The 22,901-nt window shown below is 46.9% G+C and overlaps 1 protein-coding gene across 3 annotated transcripts in view; it reads right to left on the reverse strand.

The window, feature by feature from the left end:
* LOC126517672 (receptor-type tyrosine-protein phosphatase mu-like) overlaps nt 1–19,314 on the reverse strand; it is a 153,568-nt gene extending 134,254 nt beyond the window's left edge. For all 3 annotated transcript variants that reach the window (XM_072285627.1, XM_072285628.1, XM_072285626.1), the window contains exons 1-2: nt 18,959–19,314; nt 1,124–1,200 (exon numbers count right to left, since the gene is read on the reverse strand). The gene's annotated coding sequence lies outside the window, so the exon portion shown is untranslated. The remainder of the gene's footprint in view (nt 1–1,123; nt 1,201–18,958) is intronic.
* Nucleotides 19,315–22,901: the final 3,587 nt, after the last annotated feature.

Below are 22,901 nucleotides of genomic sequence, written 5' to 3' on the forward strand. Positions count from 1 at the left end.
CGTATTTCCCCTTCGGCGAACAACCCCGCCAGGGTGCGCGCACGCTGTAGCGATCCCCCCCAACTGATCTAATCACGACGCAGCGTCACGATATCGTTGCCGCAGTCATGTTGTGCGAGTATTCTGCTCTACTCCACAAATTATAGACCGTGAGGGCAGTTCGAGGAGTTCAGCATTACATGCGCGCTCGTTTCACGCTTTTGGTCAATCCAGTGCCACTGGGCCACAACAATAGCGGGGAGAGCGCGCTGTCTAGCTGGCCCAGCGCCACAAGGCGTAGCGACTATCGTAATATCTGCGCACACCATGCCTTTCCCGCGTACGAGACACACCAAAACAGCGCACACGCGGGCGCACATCACCATAACAAAACCGGCATTTGCAGCGACAACATGGCCAGTAAAGCCAACAATGTCACGTGACTTCCTCCACATTTTTTCTGATAGCGCACTCTTCAGTGTTTCTTGTCTTCCTCCGTGGCTGGCACCGTGCAGGCTCCCACAGAGAAGATACTGAAGAATAGCTTATATTGACGCGGGTATAGATTGTTTGTTTTTCGATGATTTGTTTATCGCAGATCAATCGCTATTTCGATATTATCGGTCGATATTATCGGTTATGCATCAGAACTCTTTCGAATGCTGCCGCCAATTATCTAGCGAGGAAACCGTGCGTGAGCAGCTTGCATGCTCGGCACAAATAGTGTTGTACGTTCTGAAACGCACGCGAGCTCCAGTGATTGCGTTGAAAGCTACGACGGGCACTGTACAACTAGCCTGACGTGCTTGATCCCGTATAGATCACACTTCGACGACTGACTGCGCTCACCGCTATTGTTATGCTTTGAGTGGCACAAGTTCGTGACTCAAGGTTTGGCTACTGTCTTGTTTTTCACTGTTGCTACAACGTGACAATGTACTTTTCATTTTCAATATATAGAAGCTTGTTTTATTTCTGTTATTGCTGCTGTTTACCGGTTAACGTTGTACCGATAATAGCATTTCAATGCAAAACTCTGAGGCCGCAAAGACAGAGTAATTGATTGGTGATGTTACATGACACAGAAGCTACAGTTGCATTCCCCGAAAAAACATACGTATCAACAATCTTAAAGCGAACGCACGTTTCGGCTCTTCTGCAAAGCAATCTTCTAGTACTACTCCAGAAATGTCAGATCGCCAACGATGACCTGAGCGCCTCCTGAAAAGAGAAAGACAATACAGAATATATATCAGACTCGGGCTCAGCAAAGATATTGAAATCATAAGCAATACATCAGAGCTGAAAAGGCGCAGTGAACTTTAATGACCATGCTTACATCAGCATACATAATTAAGATCGTTGATAAACTGTGAATTTGCACTCCATTAGCTGCATTTAGCGCTGCCCTTTGTTCGAATAAAGCAAAATTCTATCGTAGTTACATGTATTGCGTAGTTTCGTCGCTGACTACGTTGCACATAAATTCATTTTATTGACACGTGCACTTGTTTATCTTTCGCAGGTGACCGCTTTTCACCGGCTAACAAATGCTGAACAGAATCTCTTGGCACAGGATGCGCCTGCATGTATATCGGACGCTTCTCGAATGTTATCGATGGTTCTACCCTTCCTTCGATGTCACCGAAGCTTGTGTAATCTGATTGTATGCGCGACGCTAATTGTGTTGTAAATTTTAAGACACGTGGTCTTTGTTTATATCTCTGTATGCGCTGCAAGTGATGTTTACAATAGTTTGGAGCCATTCTACGACATAAATCCAAGCTACACGCTGCTTCCTTCAGTGTAGCGCGCGTGCGGCCCCGTACATCTAAGGGCATCATAGATCTGTTATTGCTCTGTTTCGTGCGGCTAGGAGCCGCTTGTCCCTGTAAGAAGGTTGTAAGGTGCTGGGAACCCCGCAGCTATTTAATAGGCTAGAGTCTCGTTCGTTATCGGAATTAACCAGAGAAATCGCTCCCCCAACTAAGAACGGCCATGCACCACCGTCCACCGTAGGCTCGTAGGTTCGTAGGCCACGCCATCAGCAAGTCTGCAATCCGTCCCGCCTCACAGGAGACAGCTGCGATCGCCATGTTCTCGCTGCCCGTTGACAAGAAGGTATTGTGCAGATTCCTTGGCCTGTGTGCCTATTAGAGGGCGTTGTAAGACACCTTTCAAGCATTGCGGAACCACTAAGTCATCTCACGAACGCCGACGTCGACTGCAAATGGGAAACACGGCAAGTTCACGCATTTGTGTAGCTGAAGCGACGGCTGCACTTACCGCCGGTGCTTTCACGCTTCGACGAAGACGCCGAGACAGAAATCCACACCGACGCAAGTAGCGTAGGCATCGGTGACGTGCTAGTGCAGAGCAAGGAAGGAGCTGAAAGCGTAGCATCTTACTCTAGCCGGTCGCTGTCAAAAGCGACAGTGACTTATTCAACGACGAAAAAAGTGCCTTGCGATCATACGACGAAATTGCGGCCTCACATATACGACAGGTACTTCAAAGTGGTAGTGACCACCACACCTTGTGTTGGCTGGCAAACTTAACGGATCCTTCTGGTCGCCTAGGCCGATGGAGTATCAGACTGCAGGAATTCGACATCACCGTGGTGTATAAGCTCGGCAGGAAGCACTCAGACAGTGACTGCCTGTCGAGCGCACCCGCCACCCTCAAGACTAACTGGACGAGGACGCCTTCCCAGGAGCAATAACTGCAGACTACTTTGCCGAACAGCAACGAGCAGACACGGAGTTACGAAGCGTTGTGGAGTACTTAGAAGGCAAGACCGACGTTGTCCCTAGGGTATTTCAGCGTGGGTTGTCTTCGTTTTGCTTGCGCAACAAGGTCTTCGTAAAGAAGCCAGCCCGCTCAAATTACATTCTCGTTGTGCCAGCAGCACTCCAGCCAGAGGTCTTGCGCGCCCTGCACAACGATCTGACAGCCGGGCACCATGGGTTTTCCCGTACGCTCGCAAGAATACTAAAGTATTATTGGCCACGCCTGACCGCCGACATCGCCCGTTACGTGAAGACATGCCGAGACTGTCTGCGACGCAAGACACCACCGAAAAGGCCAACAGGATCACTACAGCCGATCGAGCCTCCTTGCCGACCATTTCAGCAGATCAGGATGGATTTGTTGGGACCTTTTCCGATGTCAACATCTGGAAATAAGTGGATCGTCGTGGCGACGGACTATCTCACCCGCTTCGGTGAAACGAAAGCTCTGCTGAAAGGTAGCGGAGCCGCCGTGGCAAAATCCTTCGTCGAAAACATCCTGCTCCGCATTGGTGTCCCAACAGTCCTTATCAACGACAGAGGAAAGGCCTTCACTGCAGAGCTCACCCAAACCAACTTGCAGTACAGCCAGACAAGGCACAGCAGGACAACTGTCTACCCCCCACAGAAGAATGGTCCTACGGAATGACTGAACAAGACGCTCGCTGATATGTTAACGATTTGCAGTCGCAATCAAAAATGCGCGGCGCACGGCACCGGGCGCAGGAGCGGCTGCAGGGCCACAACGCGGCGCAGCTATCTCCACCGGGCGCCTGCTTTGAGGGTACACCGAACGACGGCAATCTTAGCCATTACTCTCGTGCGGCCAAGTCACGCGCTTCATAAATTTCTAGTGCGGCGTTCGGCTGTTTCGCAGCTGATGGTCAGTGCACAGGAGGGCACCGCCTAACGCCCTCACCGTCGAACGAATGTTATCGCTCAGTGCGGTACGCGCTTGCATGTATCGGAAGTTTCTGGAATGTTCTCGATGGTTCTATCCGCTGTCTGTTGCCAGCGGACCTTGTGTAATTTGATTGCGCGTATGCGCGACACGAATGGTGTAGAACTTTCTGGAAGAAACGCGGGCAGTAGCGATTACTCTGCGATTACGTTCCATGGTTCCATGGCATGCGTATAAAAGCCGACGCACTGTACCGGCAGATCCGATTTTCGACGATCGCCCACTGTGTTCGCCGCTGTCGCCGTCCTTTTTTCTGCTTTCTTCACCGTCACTACTACGTGGTAATATTCTTGTGTATTATTTGCCAATTACACAAAATATATACGAGTTCCTCAGAAACTATATAGAAAAATATTGGATTTGAAATATTTCTTTCCTATCTCTGAGCAGTACTGTTACAGTGAGCCTCTGACAGAACAGACAGGTAAGGTCTTCCTCGTCTGCAATAATATTGCCTGTTGTGGCATTCAAGTGCGCGCACAGTACAATGCAAATACCTGCGTAGTAGGCAGCGGCGCAATGCCTCGCACTAACTTGAAATCGTCAAGCTGCATGATGGCACAGGCTTTAGCGTGTCTGGCTGTATGCCATGCGTTATATTAGTGCGGCGGTGTTGGCTGCAGCGTTGTTTTTTTTAGCATATGGCCAGGGCTGAAGGTCTGCTAGTGGCCTCAAGGCTCGGCGATGATGACCACCAGCGTAACTCAAATGACTGACGCCGCTCAACCTGTTGGGAGTTTTTAATTAATGTGAAATCGTTAAGTTTCGGACTGAATAGAGAACTGTTTCAGCGGGGGAGTCAGAACTCCTGATCTGGCATGTCACTAAACTTCCTGTGTACTTAGGGGACAATGTAGTGCTCTAAAAATTACACTAGCTATTGTACACGGACAACCACTCATTGTATTTAAAAGATGAGCTAGATCTCTACTGAAACATACCATACACGCTTCAGTAATTTCATATGTTTACTTCCCAGCACAGGGTAGCCAGCCGGTCTGAGAACTGGCTAACCTCCCTGTGTTGCCGTGTATTCCTTCCATATCTTTTCTATGCAATCCTTGTAAAAGCTACATGAAATTTATGTCATTCATATTAATGCCAAAAAAACCAAACAGAAAGCACACGAAACCTATATGTAGGTATTAGAACAACACACAACGTTTCAGTAGGATTAATGATAGCTAGAAAGCCTCTGGTACCCACGTTAATTAGACAAGTAAGCCGGCCGACATTGCGAATCGTTTGGAATATCAAAGAATCTCACAGTATTCAAATAAGCAGCGAAACATGGTTAGCATGATGTAGGGGAACCCACGTGACCTATGAACCAGCACAAGATTGAAAATGCGCTATAGTTCGCTGCTCACAAAACGGCCAATGAATAGCTTGTCGTCCACATTGGCAGCGCTTTGTGTCTTTCGAAGCGAACTCCGCGTAAGCTTGCTCGTTGTAGCACACTCAATAAGAAGGAGTTTGTTGGTATTGATTGAATGGTATAAGTGGCAGAGTTAGCTGTGGTTAGCACTAAAATTGAGACGACGTTTCGAGTATCTGCAACGTATGACAAGCTTTTCAACATGCGGCGGGTAAGAGCGGTATTTGCGTTGACACAGATTTGTCGCTCGGTAGTAGCTTTTTTGGAGTCACACAGCAGTAGTACCAGTTATTCTTTCAGCTGTGATGGCTACCTGAACACCCAAGGTGGTAAAATATGTACTGACAAACGGCTGGACCTAATGGTATGAGGCGGCATTTTCTTGGGAGGCTCGGAGTTCAAAACCAATACAAACAAATACTCGGTCGTGGTAGAAAGGTTGAACAAGTCAGCGCTACAATTCAGTGCTGACAAAAAAACGAGAGCTATCGAGTCAATCTCGCAGTAAAGAGTCGATAACAGCATACAAAATTGATGGACATGACGAAAAAAAAGACCCGCGAATACGTTACTACACCCTAAAGTGGGGATCCCGACACGCCCTGCAGCGGGTGCACTGTCGCGCAATTCCAAAACCCGTGATCAAGGTACTGACCATAGGCAAACCTCTGCAAAAATTTTGCGGTTATCGACTGGCTACCGTGCCAAAGGAATGAACACCTAGTCCATTTCTCCTGATCGTCTTACAGCAGCATTCAAAGGAATACTCTGCTTTGGAATAAGCTTAAACAGAAACTGTGCGAAAACGTTTGCGTAGACGCCCTCACAATAGCTTCCTCTTCACATGAAGCGTTTGAAGCCTTTGAAGAATCCTTCATGATCTAGAGGAGAGAGGAAATGAAACGTCTATAATGCTCATGTAAGGACGATGAACTTCAGCGGCACGTCAATGAGTGCTTGCAGCCGACTTTTGGAACAGCTCGAAAGACATTCCTTAGCCAGTCGTCGGAAGCTATATGGTTTCATTTTGTAACGGCATCTGTGCTAGTTTTATTTTTCTATGTAAAGATCGCATTGAGCGATTTCTGACTTCCAACAGTGGCATGGTGTTATTACCCTTTCGAATGGCTGTCCTTGTTCTATGTCAGAGGAAGTGTCTTCTTTGAAAGGTTTTTTTTTTGTCAACCAGAGACTTCTGGAAGACGCAGGCATTCCTGGATCAGTAAAAGAAAATTGGAGCCTGGGTGCTAATAGCATAAATGACAGGTGTATCCAGGTGTCCTTGCTCCCTACACGTGAACCGAACGACGCTTTAAAGCCCAACAGCTACAAGCTTTACATTTTTATCGATGCCAGCGTAAATTGGTTTTGTGCATCTGTACACCCCAGAGCACAAGAAAGCGGTAACGTTAGTTACACTAGCCCTAGACATCTCCATAAAGAATGACGTTCATTGAGCAGATCTAAAGCATGGTGAGAACTTTACGCGCAGATTGGGCTGCACCTAAAACAGTGAAGAAGAAGCTAGGAATAGGCAAGAATCAGATGTATGCGCTAAGAGATAAAGCCGGCAATATCATTACTAATACGGATGAGATAGTTCAAGTAGCTGAGGAGTTCTATAGGGATTTGTACAGTACCAGTGGCACCCACGACGATAATGGAAGATAGAATAGTCTAGAGGAACTTGAAATCCCACAAGTAACGCCGGAAGAAATAAAGAAAGCCTTAGGAGCTATGCAAAGGGGGAAGGCAGCTGGGGAGGATCAGGTAACAGCAGATTTGTTGAAGGATGGTGGGCAGATTGTTCTAGAAAAACTCGCCACCCTCTATACGCGATGACTCATGATGGCACGCCTTGCTCTGACCGTTTCGCACGTCGCACCTCGTTTCTCGACCGTAGTGTACTTCCGAGGTGGGTATGCAATACTTTATTCGTGGTTCGGATGCTTGTTTCGAGCTCGTTCTTTATAGAAACGTATGCTAGTCTATGTGTCGTATGGGTGCTTATAATGAATGTACGCACTGTTCGTTTCACTTTGCTGAGAACTTGTAGCCTCTGCCTTTAGGAGTATGAGCCATTGCATTTTACAGCGTAAGCTGTTATGGGCTCATTCCAAAAGCCGTTTCGGTTGGCGATGGTGCCCGTCGCAGCGTAATGTTGAATATGAACGGGGATAAAACAGCTCCCTGTGGTGTTCCCCGGCTGCCCATGGTGACTTTGTCGCTGCAGAGGTCTCCAATGTGACATTCAGCAGGGCGGTTGTGGAAAAAGTTGGCAATATAGTTGTAGGTGCGAGTGCCTGCATTCATCTGCGAGAGGTTGGTCAGCATAGAAGCGTGCGACACGTTGTCGAACGCTTTACTGTCATCGAGGCCGAGAATGGTGCGTGTCGCCTGCATGGGACCCGGGTCGAGTATGTCGTGTTGAATCTGCCACATGATGTCCTGGGTAGAGAGTCCAGCACGGAGAGTCCAGCCCCAAACATGTTGGGGGGGGGGGGGGGGGAGGAGATCTTCCTTGTCTGCGTGAGTGTGGAGGCCCTCCCACACTTCTGCACACCATACCCCACATCAAGCTTATGCCGACAACATCACCCTCTGGACAAATTCTGGCTCGGACGGGGAGATACAAGATTCACTTCAACAGGCAATCGACATCGTCCACACTTATGTGCAAGCAAGCGGTTTCGTTTGTTCGCCCATCAAATCTGAACTGTTAGTTATGCGAGACAGACGTGTTCGCCGACTCGTCACCGACCCTCAAGAGCCGATCACGCTCCACATTGCCACCCACCCCATAGCCCGCGTACAGACCATCCACGTGTTAGGCATGCTGGTGCAGAGCAACACGCAGAACTCGGAAGCCATCCAACGCCTCCGAACCACAGCCCACCAAATCAACGGCCTAATCCACCGTATAGCCACTCGCCGCAGGGGAATACGGGAGACCGACCACTGCCGCCTCACACAAGCCTACCTCATTAGTAGGATTGTCTACACATACCCTTATTACCACCTCCTCCGCAAAGACGAAGAGGCGATAAATAGCATCATCCGCTCGGCGTACAAGGCAGCAATGGGACTGCCCCAGTCCGCCAGCACACGGCGTTTCCTCCAGCTTGGAGTATACAACACCCTGACAGAGCTGATAGAGGCACACAGGACTGCACGGATGCACCGTCTTTCTCGCACCAAACACGGTCGTTACATTCTTAACCGTCTTAACATCAGCCCTACAGGTGACATCCACCCCACGTCTCCCCTCCCGACTGGAGTCTGCAGTCGGCTGGTCATCAAAGCCATGGCCAAGAATATGCTACCCGGCCGCCACGATAGGCGCCGCCAACTGAAGGCACAAGCCTTAGACGTCACCTACTCCACCGACGAACACGCCATGCACGTGAACGCGGCGAAGTGCGACTCTAGCACATATGTGGACTGCGTTGCCACGCGAACCACCACTCTCATCGACACCGCTACAGTGCGCACACAATCCTCCACCGTTGCCGAAGGGGTCGCGATCGCGCTAGCCATTGCGGATCCCGGCACACGCACGGTTCTCAGTGAATCTAAGCAAGCAACCCAAAATTTCTCGAAAAACTCACTTTGTCTCCCCGCCGCACACATCCTCCGCGGTTGCGCTCTCGACAGAACTGTAAGCTTAGGGTGGATACCTGCTCACGCGGGGAACTCTGGCAACGAAGGGGTCGACCGCTTAGCCCGAGTCCTAACTAACCGGGCGGCCGGCCCCTCCAACCCAGATGCTCTCAAAGAGGCCCCCAAATCCTATGCTGACATTACCAACTTCTACAAGGAGACGAGACGCGTGTACCCGCCTCTCCACCCCGACCTCAACCGAGCGCAAGCCACCATGCTTCGCATAACTGCAGAGCGATTCCGTTCTCAGTAATTTTAAGCTTTATTTAATCACTGGCGGAGATTACAATCCTGTCCGTACTAAGTGCAAACATGGAGTGTTCGCCACTCGGGCACACATTCTATGGGGATGCGAAGGTAACCCTCCCCCACTATCATTACTGCCAGCTCCCTCCGAGGAGACTTGGAACCAGCTGCTGACAAGAGCATACAAGAAAACATAACTGGCACTCGTCTCGTGGGTCCGAGACATCGCCCTCACCTGGAAGCCACACTAGGCCTACGTGCACTAACTTCCAATCTTGCAGTGGCAAATAAAGTTGTTTGTCTCTCTCTCTGTCTCTCTGCCGCAGCTATCGCCTAGCGCACGAGAAGTCAGGCGGCGCCACAGGCATGCCGCCTAGCGTCGATACGTACTCACTTTGCATTGCAGTTACATAATGTGGTGCGCATAACACCATCCTTATCCAGATTCGCGTTTTAATATTTCGAGCCAACACACGCTTAACTTTCACAATGAGATGATGTATGCTTTGAAAGGGCGTAAGGTGCCGCGTGTGTAGTGCGGCAACGGCAATGGCGAAAAGAAGACACCACCAGGCACGTACCCAGGATTTTTCTTTCAGAGGGGGTGAACCCAAGATAACTTTTCCATGCAAATAAGGGAGGGGGTAGCTTTATTAGTGTAAATGTGAATAATGCACGCCGTTCACCACAAAAACACGTAAACCCACAAAAGAAAAATATTTAAGGTGTACCTCACAGGTATACTCCTGTGAGATAGACCTATCCTTTGTTTGAAAAACAAGGACCACATCAAATGTACTCACGCAGGAAAGAAGCACAGGAAGAACACTGCTAAAAACAAGCAGACAAGTGAAAGTGTAAAATAAATATTTCTAGTAGCTTTTTTTTTAAATTAGCTCTGGAAGAAATACAGAGAAATATATATTTGCGGTACAATAACAGTTCTTTAGGATCCCTTGCTAACTGCTCCACCAAGTTAAGTGCCAAAACTGACTCGTATTGCTATTTGGGAAGTTGCGTAACAATGCGTGGCTGCCAGTCCCGTACAACCGCGTAGAGCACAAGACGCTGCAGTTTTAGACGTATTGCGCTCACCGCGAAAAGTTAGAAAAGCACCCGCATAAGCATAGGAGAAAAGTGGCTACGTCAGGCGGTTAGACTGATAGCGATAGAAGCGTCATTCAAAACACACGGAATCCTTCTCCACTTTTGGCGGCGTTTTCTCTACTCCCTTTGGAAATAAAAATTTGTTGATCCATAAACGGTTTCACAAGCAACGGTTAAATGTGTTAATTTTCGTTTTTCCTTCCTGTGTGGCTGTTGCCTTGGCTATCTCCCTTAGTAGATCGCATAGTTTCTCAAGTCATTGCGACTCTTGTTTCCGGTTGCCAACTTTGCATGAATATTGCTGTACTATTAGGGAAACACCAGAAGAGGTAACGGGTCACATTCATATTCCTCATGGGTTTAATGATTATTGCCGGGTTTGCTCATGGACGCTGTTTCGCATCATTTTATTTTACACTTTATCTAACCTATATCACGGGTGTATGGTTCCGAGGATATGCCAGCGTCGCGGCGAGCGGTCACTTGAGGGAATAATGAAGCAAAAGGAAAAGTTAAACGCAACAGGTGTTGTCTCCGGCCGCAACTCGCTCCGCGAGCGTATACAGACCAGCCGACTACGAACTGAATCCTTTTCCTTGCCCGTGGATCTGTCTAAACAAAGAAGGTTGAGCTAACGAAGCAACAGCAATGCGCGTGACCGTTGCAATAGATCGTGACAACTTAACGCATCTCGAGTTAATCGCGCGGGCACCGAATCGATGAGAAAACTGGCCTTCACACCCCAGGAGATTCCGATAACTCATCATCAGCATCATCATCATCAGCCTAGTTACGCCCACTGCAGGGCAAAGGCCTCTCCCATACTTCTCCAACTACCCCGGTCATGTACTAATTGTGGCCATGTTGTCCCTGCAAACGCCTTAATGTCATCCGCCCACCTAACTTTCTGCCGCCCCCTGCTACGCTTCCCTTCCCTTGGAATCCAGTCCGTAACTCTTAGTGACCATCGGTTATCTTCCCTCCTCATTACATGTCCGGCCCATGCCCATTTCTTTTTCTTGATTTCAACTAAGATGTCGTTTACCCGCGTTTGTTGCCTCACCCAATCTGCTCTTTTCTTATCTCTTAACGTTACACCCATCATTCTTCTTTCCATAGCTCGTTGCGTCGTCCTCAATTTCAGCAGAACCCTTTTCGTAAGCCTCCAGGTTTCTGCCCCATATGTGAGTACTGGTAACACACAGCTGTTGTACACTTTCCTTTTGAGGGATAGTGGCAACCTGCTGTTCATGATTTGAGAATGCCTGCCAAACGCACCCCAACCCATTCTTATTCTTCTGGTTATTTCAGTCTCATGATCCGGATCCGTGGTCACTACCTGCCCTAAGTAGATGTATTCCATTACCACTTCCAGTGCTTCGCTACCTATCGTAAAGTGCTGTTCTCTTCCGAGACTGTTAAACAATACTTTAGTTTTCTGCAGAATAATTTTCAGACCCACCCTTCTGCTTTGCCTCTCCAGGTCAGTGAGCATGCATTGCAATTGGTCTCCTGAGTTACTAAGCAAGGCAATATCATCAGCGAATCGCAAGTTGCTAAGGTATTCTCCATCAACTTTTATCCCCAATTCTTCCCACTCCAGGCCTCTGAATACCTCCTGTAAATATGATGTGAATAGCATTGGAGATATCGTATCTCCCTGTCTGACGCCTTTCTTTATAGGGATTTTGTTGCTTTGTTTGTGGAGGACTATGGTGGCTGTGGAGCCGCTATAGATATCTTCCAGTATTTTTACATATGGCTCATCTACACCCTGATTCCGTAATGCCTCCATGACTGCTGAGGTTTCGACTGAATCAAACGCTTTCTCGTAATCAATGAAAGCTATATATAAGGGTTGGTTATATTCTGCACATTTCTCTATCACTTGATTGATAGTGTGAATATGGTCTATTGTTGAGTAGCCTTTACGGAATCCTGCCTGGTCCTTTGGTTGACAGATGTCTAAGGTGTTCCTGATTCTATTTGCGATTACCTTAGTAAATACTTTGTAGGCAACGGACAGTAAGCTGATCGGTCTATAATTTTTCAAGTCTTTGGCGTCCCCTTTCTTATGGATTAGGATTATGTTAGCGTTCTTCCAAGATTCCGGTACGCTCGAGGTTATGAGGCATTGCGTATACAGGGTGGCCAGTTTCTCTAGAACAATCTGACCACCATCCTTCAACAAATCTGCTGTTACCTGATCCTCCCCAGCTGCCTTCCCCCTTTGCATAGCTCCTAAGGCTTTCTTTACTTCTTTTGGCGTTACCTGTGGGATTTCAAATTCCTCTAGGCTATTCTCTCTTCCACTATCGTCGTGGGTGCCACTGGTACTGTATAAATCTCTATAGAACTCCTCAGCCTCTTGAACTATCTCATCCATATTAGTAACGATATTGCCGGCTTTGTCTCTTAACGCACACATCTGATTCTTGCCTATTCCTAGTTTCTTCCGATAACTACCGCCATCCAAAAGGAGTGAAAAAGGCAGCAAAATTTTTACTCCTCAGTAGAGGTCAAGATTCAAGATTGATTTGGCGGCGCTTTAGGAATGTATGTGAAAAGTGGTGGTGCGAGAAGGGGGGGGGGGAGCTATGCCGCTTAGTTTCGGGGAGGAGGGGGGGGGGCCCGAGGCACGTGCCTACACACCACCATATGCAGTATGCAAGAAACATAGCGAACAGGAACAGAAATCTCAGGATGGCACATATACTACCGTTGTTTATGAATGCAACAACCGTCGCCCCCAGAAACTTGTGTCCGTGGCAGTGAGTTTTCATGCATTCAAACAACAATGCCTTTACACAATCATGCAACGTTGCTTTGCACGGATCGAGCAGCTCCACCGATTTGCCATCTGCTCTATCAACGTACGTTCTCTGGCTGCCAACAGTCTTGACTACATGCACGACTGCATCTCAATGCGAATAGTCCCGAGACCTGGGGTCATCTACATGGCGTCACCGACTACGGGTGATTACAGGAAACAGAACTGCGCACCGGGCCTCAGGTTTGGAGATATACAAACGAGCAAATTAGTGTGTACCATTCAAATTCGTAGAATCACAGGATGTACACTTTGCCAACGTGTGCGCAGTGCGTGGATCCGAGGGCATAGTGGTTGCTTCGGTGCATGTGTCACCATGTGCTCGACATGGGAAGATTGCGGACTTCTCGGCACATACCTTCCTTCCTCAACAAGATGCGCCGCCAATTTTTACGGGTGGCTTCAACGTAAGCACGAAGGCACCCCACAACGCCTGGTGTGTACACTGTGTGAAAGAAGACCTCGGTGTGGACTTGGTGTCAAATGCACAATGCAACTTTTCGCGCAAGGCATATTGTTTGAACTTTGTATCCACAAACATGAATGTACCCTTATATTGCCCAGCCGCAAGGCTTTCTCGGCCTACTTTTCTGACCATAAAGCACACCTGAGCGAGTTTCAATAAATGTATGGAAATAAAAACACGACTTTCAATATACTTACAACTTGCAGTTACGCTGTGACTATGCCACGCAAGTCTGTCGCTTTTTTGCATGCTTGCAGGGGTTTGAGCCATTGCTGATCAGGCTATTTTTTGTACAGCTCGACTAGACGCCACGTTTCAAAACGAAGCTTTCTTTGCCTCTTCCTTCGACTTTCCCACTTATGCTGCTGCTTCTGCTGTCTGGCACACCACGTCGGGTGGTGGTTCAAAGCGTGTGTATACATGACAGCAGCACGTCAGAGAGAAAAGGCGACGCGAGAAACTAGTTTGGGCCTTTGCGCCACTCGAACAGGCACAATACCATTTGGAGCTCCCTGGGCGTCGCCACATTAGCCTCTTGACAGCTGTAATTATCCGTGACTCCCCACAAAAGCATTGCAGAAATTGCAGCGCTTACCTTATAGTAACGCGCAAGTCTAGAGACACGCTAGATCGAATGGTAGAGAGGAGGTGGGAGAGGAGGCAGAGAATGGGTAGAACCGACGCAGTCGCTAAACGAGTGAATAACAGCCTTGCCACTCTTTGCTCGCATATCGCATATAGGGGGTGAGCGATGGAATAAGGTGACGTGAGAAGGCAAGGAAACGCCACTGCTAATGGCCGTGCGGTCGAGCAGATTCGTCGCCTGGCGGACACTGGCTGAAGTCCGATAGTGTGGATGGCGCGTCGCATGGTCTGCTAGCCGCCACTTGTTAACATGTGCGCATGCGGCGCAGATATCCTTTAAATTGGGTTTCTTCCGTGGTTGTATACTGCAGTCATAAATGGCGTTATGCATTTTTTTGACAATGTAGAGCTCATTTGGCTTTGCGCTGCATGCAGTCTTCGCGCTGCAATAAAATCGCTGACGGCATGCGTCGAGCGTGAGATGCGTGATCGTTGCGCCGTCCGTTTGCCACAGTCGTTAAAATTCTATGCTTGCACTGTGATTCAAGCACTTCACAAAGAGCAGCTCGCGTCGCTTGAAACAAATGAAGTGGTCGCTGCGATGCCTGAACGCAGCGTTTTAGGGATTCCGTATAGCGATGTGTTCATCATTCCGCAATGTTTGTGATGCCACGAAATATCAACGAGGTTGCGTGCGGTCACTCAGCACGGCTCATATGGTGTCGCAAGATGCGATTGATCTTAGATGTATAATTGCATGGCTGTGATTGTGGTTGTGGTTAGCGGTTACGCAATTATTCTTAGCTGTTTCTGAGGTGTCCTTTTATCTTTTATTATGCGAATATGCCCCTACGCAAGTCAATTTTCGCGCTTTGATACTTCTAACAAAGCCTTTTCCTTCATAAACTGGATTTGAAAACACCTCGTGTTTGGCGCAGCATAGCCTCAGCCGCTTTTGCGCCAATAAACCCCATTTAACTAACTAACTTTTAGTATCTGCTGCAAAAGAGGAGCGGAAAGAAAGTATTGCAAGAGGATTACGTGTAAGAGTGCAGTCGTCAGACACGTGACGTAATAAAGCTACGCTGCTGGCAGCTAATATAATGCGCTCTTTAGCGTGGTGTTGCTTGCTTGATGGGAGTTAGCAGCCATTATTTTCGCAAAAAAGAAAACAAGACAACATGGTTGGCTCCTTAAATAATATGAAATTATTCGCACCATGCTCGTGAATGTGATGGTACGTGAATGGTGCCCTCGCACCATTCTCATGCTTCGATGTAATCGTTGAAGACACCCTCGTGATAAAATGTCATTCTTGCTGTTATCGCGAAGAAAAAGAAACGCGCGCGAAGACACACGGTGATCCTGCCACTGCTCTGTCACCCACAGCGCCGTACTTTGTTTTACTAAAATTAGTAACTATCTTGTATTTGACAGACACACGAAAAAAGATGTAAACGGTACTTATGTACGCGTTGAAGCGATGAAGTAAAGTCCCAATAACTAGCTGCTTTCACTTCACTGTACGGGAACGCACGCATTTGTATAACCAGTGCAAGAATAGAAAAAAGTTGAGCTTGAATTCTGCAACAGCAGCGGCAACAGAATGGGCTGAACGCAAGCCGAACAAAAAAGAGCACCATGCATGTACAGGGAATGAAACGGCGTATTGCGCTCCCTGTGTGTATTGTAGGAAAGTTCCGCGCGTTTTGTGCAAAAATATGTACCATTGCAGGGCAACGTATCATCAGTGCACAGCAGTAACGCATTTCATTGCTCAGAGCGAGCCCCCGCCATGTACTTCAATGCGCGCCGCCGACCACCCATCCACACTAGCGCGGTGACGGTGCTGCCATCTATAGCCCGATCTTACGGCCTATGAGCCTATGACGGTGTTCCCCACTCGAGGCTTTGGCAAAAACTACTGAGCAATGGAATAGATTGTAAAAGCATAGACCTGCTGAAGAACCTATACACGAATTTCACAGCAGTGTAAACACAAGAACTAAGGTCGAAGAAAGTCGAGCAAAAGATAGGACTAAAACAAGGATGCCCGTTGTCCCCAACATTATTCAACATATACATCACACAACTACTCCAAACATTAGACAATGAACGACCAGGCATCCGCCTGTCCACGATACCAACCGACAAACAAGAAAAATACACCAAAATTTCATGTCTGGCATTCGCGGACGATATTGTGCTGCTAGCAGAATCAGCAGCTGACCTGCAACACCAGCTCGACATCTGCTCCCAAGTCACAGGAACCGACCAGCTAAGGTTTAACACTGACAAAACACAGTGGATGGGGATACATACAAGCAACACTAACAACGAATTCACCCTCCAAGGGAACCTCGTCAAAAAAACATCGGGATACAAATACCTCGGCATAACTCTCAGTGACCAACCAAAATTTCTGGATCCGCATCAAAATGCCTTAGTAAAAAAATCTGATCGCCTCAAAGGCCGCATCTGGCACTTGGCCAGGCATTCATACAACCCATACACTGTCGGACGCACACTGTGGAAGGGAGTAGCAGTACTAGCGACAACATACGCAGACGATGTGCTGGCCTACTCCAGTATAACCATAATATGTCTGGAGCGTAACCAAACAGAACTAGGCCGTTGGCTGCTAGGGGGCAGCATAGCCACTGCAAATGCAGCAGTAAGCGGGGAAATGAGCTGGTCCTCGTACGAGGCAAGGGAGGCGAGGTCCAAATTACAATATGCCAGCACACTCCAATTCATGGCAAACACAAATTACAGTCGCAGAATTTACCTACACCTAAGATACAAAAACATCAAAACGGCTTGGATTCGGAAATACACGTCCCTAGACACAAAATACAGCGAAAATTCAAACCACCACGACACTAAGACAGAATCCGATTGGCGCAAGGCAGTGATCAAAGAAATCAATGATGCTGCAAAAACGATTTGGCGCACGACAGTGGCAAAAAAGCAAAGCCTGACACTATATTACCACCACAAGCCGGAACCGTGCCCCTCACCAGACTACCGAGGAGATAGAGGCAGCGCCCTGTTGTTTCAAGCCCGCATTGGCGCTCTCCTCACAAACCAACGCCGCCACGAACTATTCGGCGTGGATCCGACGTGCCGCTTGTGCGGTGCACCAGAAGAAACTCTCCTCCACGTGCTACAACAATGTCCGAGACTTCCCGCAGATCCCCGATCGTGCCCCCTGGGTGAGAGCCTGCCGCTGACTGGTCTCACCGAGGAGGACCGAACTGCACGCGCCGAGACTACGAAGATTCGGCTAGAACAGTGGGAATGACCGGGCAGGCGAGCCGAATATGTGAAGGAAACCCCCAGACAGACATCGCCCGGCTAGAGCCGGCCAGTCACAGCGAGTGGCCGCTGATGTTGACCACCTCAGCTACACGAGCTCCTAAGACAGAGACGGCCGACCAGGCAGAGACGCAGCTGGGACGCGCTGACTTGAACCAGCATGGCTGGCGGATTGGATTGTTGTGGCTTTGGTGAAATCCGAGGCGACTGGAGCCTAGAATACAACGAACAGGACCAACCAGACGGACTCACAGACTGTGACTGTGACAATAATGTGTTTTATGTTTTTTCTCTCCTTACCTTCTTTCCTTTTTGTACTTTCGACATCTCCTGTGGCGTTGACAAACGCCTGCCCTGAGTCAAATAGGATCAGGACCACTTACTTATTACCAATAGACAGGACAGTGGTTGCGGACAAACGGGATAAACCTAAGTTAAAGGCACGGTACGGCACATCTCTGCTGTTTCTGGGAAAACAAACACCGTACAAATTTATCAAGCGGATAACTTACGCAGGGTAGGCAGAAGCAGAGCCGCACGCACTGTTGAGTACAGACGACACTACCGAAGCAGTCACACGTCAAATCAACACTTCTGTGCACCCCTCGGGGTAGCTTTGGGGCTATGGCATTGCTCAAGGTCGTGAGTTTGATCTCGACCACGGCAGCCGCCTTTCGACGGGGGCGCAATAAAAAACGCTCGTGCACTGATATTTAGGGACACGTTAAAGAACACCATGGTGTCAAAACCAATCCGGAGTCCGCCACTGGGGCACGTCTCATAACACGACTGTGGTTTTGGCACGTACCTGCACAGAGTTCAGTTAAAGGTTAATACTTCTGCCACAATGCGATGTCTCATGTGAGGCTGTGAATATGCTCAACCCTCTCAGAGGTTATGAAGTATGGCGCATAACACCGGTTCAAGCAAACACTTCTCCCTCTGTGTTCTGTGCACTTCGCAGACAAACAGCAGGGGTGGAAGCAAGGCAAAACTTAACATCAACTCACCACTCTCGTGATGAAGAAATTAAACATTCGCCGTCAACATCACCGCTAATATCGTCAGTCAAACAGCACAGAAACCTTCGCTTACATTGATTCTCACAGTGTGTGGGATCCGCATAAATTTCAAAGGTATGCAGCCATTGCAACGAGCCACTTAAGGCTTTTTTTCGCCTTAATAACACGTGATTCCATAGGCTAAGGAAAATAGACAAAGTCACAAATCTTCAAGAAACGCTTCGCTGGCAACATTTCTTAAACAAACTTTCGCTAAAAAATTATTACTTTCTGTGTACTTTAAGAGATCGTTCTGAAACCGTTCAAAAAGAACGTTGTAGGAGGTAAACAATTCTGGACCGCACTTTCTGCTATCGACGTGCTTTTGTTGCATCTTCACGGGAATTTTATTATTTCTACACACAGCTCAAATCTTAGAAGTGATCACCGAGCATTCAGCCACATACTGATGTACTACATCTTGCAGAGCACGTGTAGAGCTAAAGTATTAACAAGAGTGCTCGCCCGCAATAACATACTTTTCGCGGAGCCTAAAACCGCAAAGTTATAAAAAAATGGCATCTCTCCCTTATGAAGCGATGTTATTAATCATAATGCTAAAAAAGTACAATGCTTACTTTCGACAGTAGCACAGGATTCCAGTGGCAGCCAGAGCGATAGCAGCGAGGCAGAGCAAACTCCCGGCGATGAAGGGCCAGTAAGTGCTGCCGAGTCCAGTTATGGGCACCGAAACACGTGGTTCGCTAGTGAGGACGTTCCTTCCGACTGCAAAAGAAGTCGGGCGGACATTTCTTAGCGTAATTATCAACTCCGTACTGTCAGCTTATTTAAACCTGACAACTTTATTCAACACTGACGTGAATTAACGCACTGCACGTAAGCATTCAAATAAAAGGCTGGCAGTTAGTTGCAGTTTTAATGAACTATTAGGGAAAATTCCTACGTGAGTCTCACGCACGACCTACCGAAAGTAAAAAAACGCGACAGCAAACTTGTCAAAGCGTTTACATGTCACACTCGAAAGTTGCATTATAGTGCTTGTTATGTCGTCTATCGTCGAGACAGAATGCATTCCGACACCAATTTGACATTGGTTACATGACGTTTGAACACTCTGGAAAGCACCCAATGTAACCGCATTAAATCCCAGTGTAACCACCATCTAATCAAGCATCTGCATCTATCATCATTTGGTCAGGTTCTCGCGCTTGTTGTCTAGCATTTCTGCCTCGTGCATTGAGTCAAGCGCAGTGTCGCCCATATTTTTTTAGCAAGTGGATAAAATTAGACAATGAATTCGTTCCTTTTTTGGCAAATTTTGCTGCAATGTAGCTAAAATGCTTCCTAGCTCTGTCGAGCGAATTCTGAAAAATGTAAGCGTTCTGAAACTCTATATTATAGACTAACATAGCGGAACGCACCTACCAAAACACTACACCTTCATCTGGTGTCCGCGTATGTGGGGAATTATAAGTAAATGTTTCTTCCCATATCAACTTGTTTGCAGATGACTGTGTAAAATTTTGCGAAATAAGTAGTCTTGACGACCGTGTTATTGCACAGCCTGATCTTGATGCTGTGTGCGCTTGGTGCAAGGCTTGGTGCATGGAAATAATTACTACAAATGCCAAGTTATGCATGCAACTCGGTCTACTAATACATCGGTTTCCTATCATCTTGATAACCTTCCTTTGGAAGTAGTGCCGTCATATGGATATCTTGGCGTCAGTATATCTTGAAAAGTTACTTGGAATGATCACATTGAATCCAGAATCACCAGGGCCAGCAAAACACTTGCATATCTTCGCCGGGATTTCTCATGTACTCCTCAGGCTCTTAAACTTTTACTTTATAAGACACTTTTCGTTCGAAGGTGGAATATGCCACCTCTGTTTGGCACCCTTTCCATGACAATCTAATCTACTAACTTGAAATGGTTCAAAATAACTCTGCACATCTTATTGTATTTAATTACGCTCGAACTGCAAGTGTGACTAATATGAAATCGAGCCTTGAACTGCCACCTCTAACATATTTTCATCGGATATTTCACCATCGTTCACTACACGATGATTTCATCTTTTTCCCCCATTATGTATCATCGCGCATTGGTCACCCACATAATGTTGCCGTTCCATTTTATGGGACTTCTACTTTCCAGCATAAATTTTCCCCCAGGACTTGTGAGGAGTGGAACCATCTTCCTACCATCACGGCAGACATGAAAGACCACCAACGTTTCAAGAATGCGTTAACTAACATTAACAAAATACTTTCTTAGCCTTTTTAGCTCATGTTAGTTGTTCTTGCTTGCTTGTGCTTACCTGTATCATCTTCTTACGAGTGCACATTGTTTTATAGCTTGATAATCTGTATTGATAATTTGATGAATACAGTGTTGGATTTATATTGTATTGGTGCATTATATAACTTCATGTATCGGTATAGAAATGTTCTTCTTTTGCCACTGCCCTCTGTAATGCTTCGGCGCTGAGGGTACAATAAATAAATAAATAAATAAATAAATAAATAAATATCACAATACACCGCTTCATTACGTGCCCGACTATAACCATTCAGGCGGCCACCATCACAAACGAATTCTCCTGCGACGTGCACGTCACAATCAATAATAGGTCAATTCCATGGTCTGCTCCTGAAATAAAATAATATTAGGAAGAAGTTCTAGCTCGGGCCTAACTTCGATGCCGCCTATTGAAATACATGCAAAACGCGGAAATACTTTCCCGACATAACCACCAGGCTGAGTTTAATGAAATTTGCTGTATTTTTGAGAAAGTTAAATTCTAGTGACTTTTGGATGCGGAACATTGATTTAAGCCCTGAATTTTTAACAGGAATTTTCAAAAATGAGTAGGCTTGAAAAAATGCATAAGCCTAAAATTTACAAATTTGTAGCTCTGTTATGAAACAGATGTCGCAGTTCTGTAAATTGCATCTGTTAGAGCATTCAAAGCAGACAAATTTGATCTATCAAATTAGATCTTATGTGAATTTTTCCCATTGTTTAAATGGCTTCTGCAGAAGTCTTACTCACATAATATTGGATAAAATTTTTAGCGCCAGTGGACGAGAATAGAACGGAGACGTTGACAACACAACAAAGGGCACTGTGTTTTCAACTGAAGGGACTGAATGGACTGAAGGACGCAGTCCCTTCAGTCCTCGTCCGCTGGCGCTAAAGATGTTACCCAAGTTGGAGTACCAACATGTCCAACATGTACTATTATATGCAATTTACAGAACTGTGAGATCGTTTTTACCCATGTAAAATTTCTGCAGCGCGAAGCACTGAAGTGCGGAAAAAAGCACAAAAACAAAAACAAAAGCTTTACAACGTGCATCTAAAGCAACTCGCCCACATCGCTATTCGTATATCGTTTTTCATTGCTGAGTTAAAGTGACAGAGTCGTAAACTTCATAGTTTCGTTTTCTGATAATTTGCGATTTTTAAGAATCTTTATTTTTCAATATGGACGGCCTAAATAAAAAAATCGGTGCCAACAGTCACTATATTTCAACTTCTCTTTTAAATGCAACAAATTTGACCAAATTCGGAGCTGTCGTTGCCAGGAAAACAATTTCTCATTTCCCTTGTATTTATAAGGAGCCCCCAAACTGAAGCTTCCTCTTAGGAAAAGAAAATACAGAATGTCTATGATGGTAGGCATTCCATGTCCTGAAAGCGAACGCTCAATTGGGTAGGCGTGGCGGCTATCACAGTGAGACCTTGTTGAGTAAAGAGTGAACAAGGCTTATCTGTAGAAGCCAGAACGTTCAACACGTTTGACCTCACCACTTTGGTTGGCGTTTCCGTGAGGAAATTGAAACATCTGGAAACTATTACTAATTCTATGCCGCAATTTTGGTCCTGTCATTGTAACCCTGAAACTTATATTTAGCGAAACCTTAGTGAGGCCCAGTTTTGAGTACACATGCAGGATCTGAGACTCTAGTCGGCGAGTTTTTGGCTGTACTCCTCTATTCGAAAGCGCTATTGGGACCAGAGAGCGCGGGAAATTCGTGAAGCGTTCTGCATTAGTGCAAGTAAGGGCACCGTATGGGTGCACCACCGCTATCTGTTTACGGCATGGAAATCGAGTCCTTTTTATTAACTTGATCACGCCCAACTTTTGTTTTCATATTGTTTTAACCATGAGCCTTCATGGAGAAGACGCGACTTAAGTCCATTCGAAAAAACTAGAGAACGGGAAAAGGTATGTTGAAGGTAAAAATCGTCTAGCCTAGGTGAACATTCCCACTGCAGACAAATAAGAGCTGTGTAGCCGAAAGGTTGGCCTTGGTTTAATACTCGCTGTTTCACTTCCGTCTCATATTTTTTAACATTTGCCGTGAAACTGGATGTCAAGCCTTCGTTTCGGTTGATTTTGCTCGAGAGATAGAGAGAGAGAGAGAGAGAGAGAGAGTGAGAAGCAGGCGGGAGATTATACTTGCCGATTATTGGCGCGGTCAGCCGGTAGCCGTACAAGGTTTCCTGAAAACACATGCAATTCGTCACCAGACATATATCACAAAAGC

This window comes from Dermacentor andersoni, chromosome 11, assembly GCF_023375885.2.
Source record: "Dermacentor andersoni chromosome 11, qqDerAnde1_hic_scaffold, whole genome shotgun sequence".
NCBI lineage: Eukaryota > Metazoa > Arthropoda > Arachnida > Ixodida > Ixodidae > Dermacentor > Dermacentor andersoni.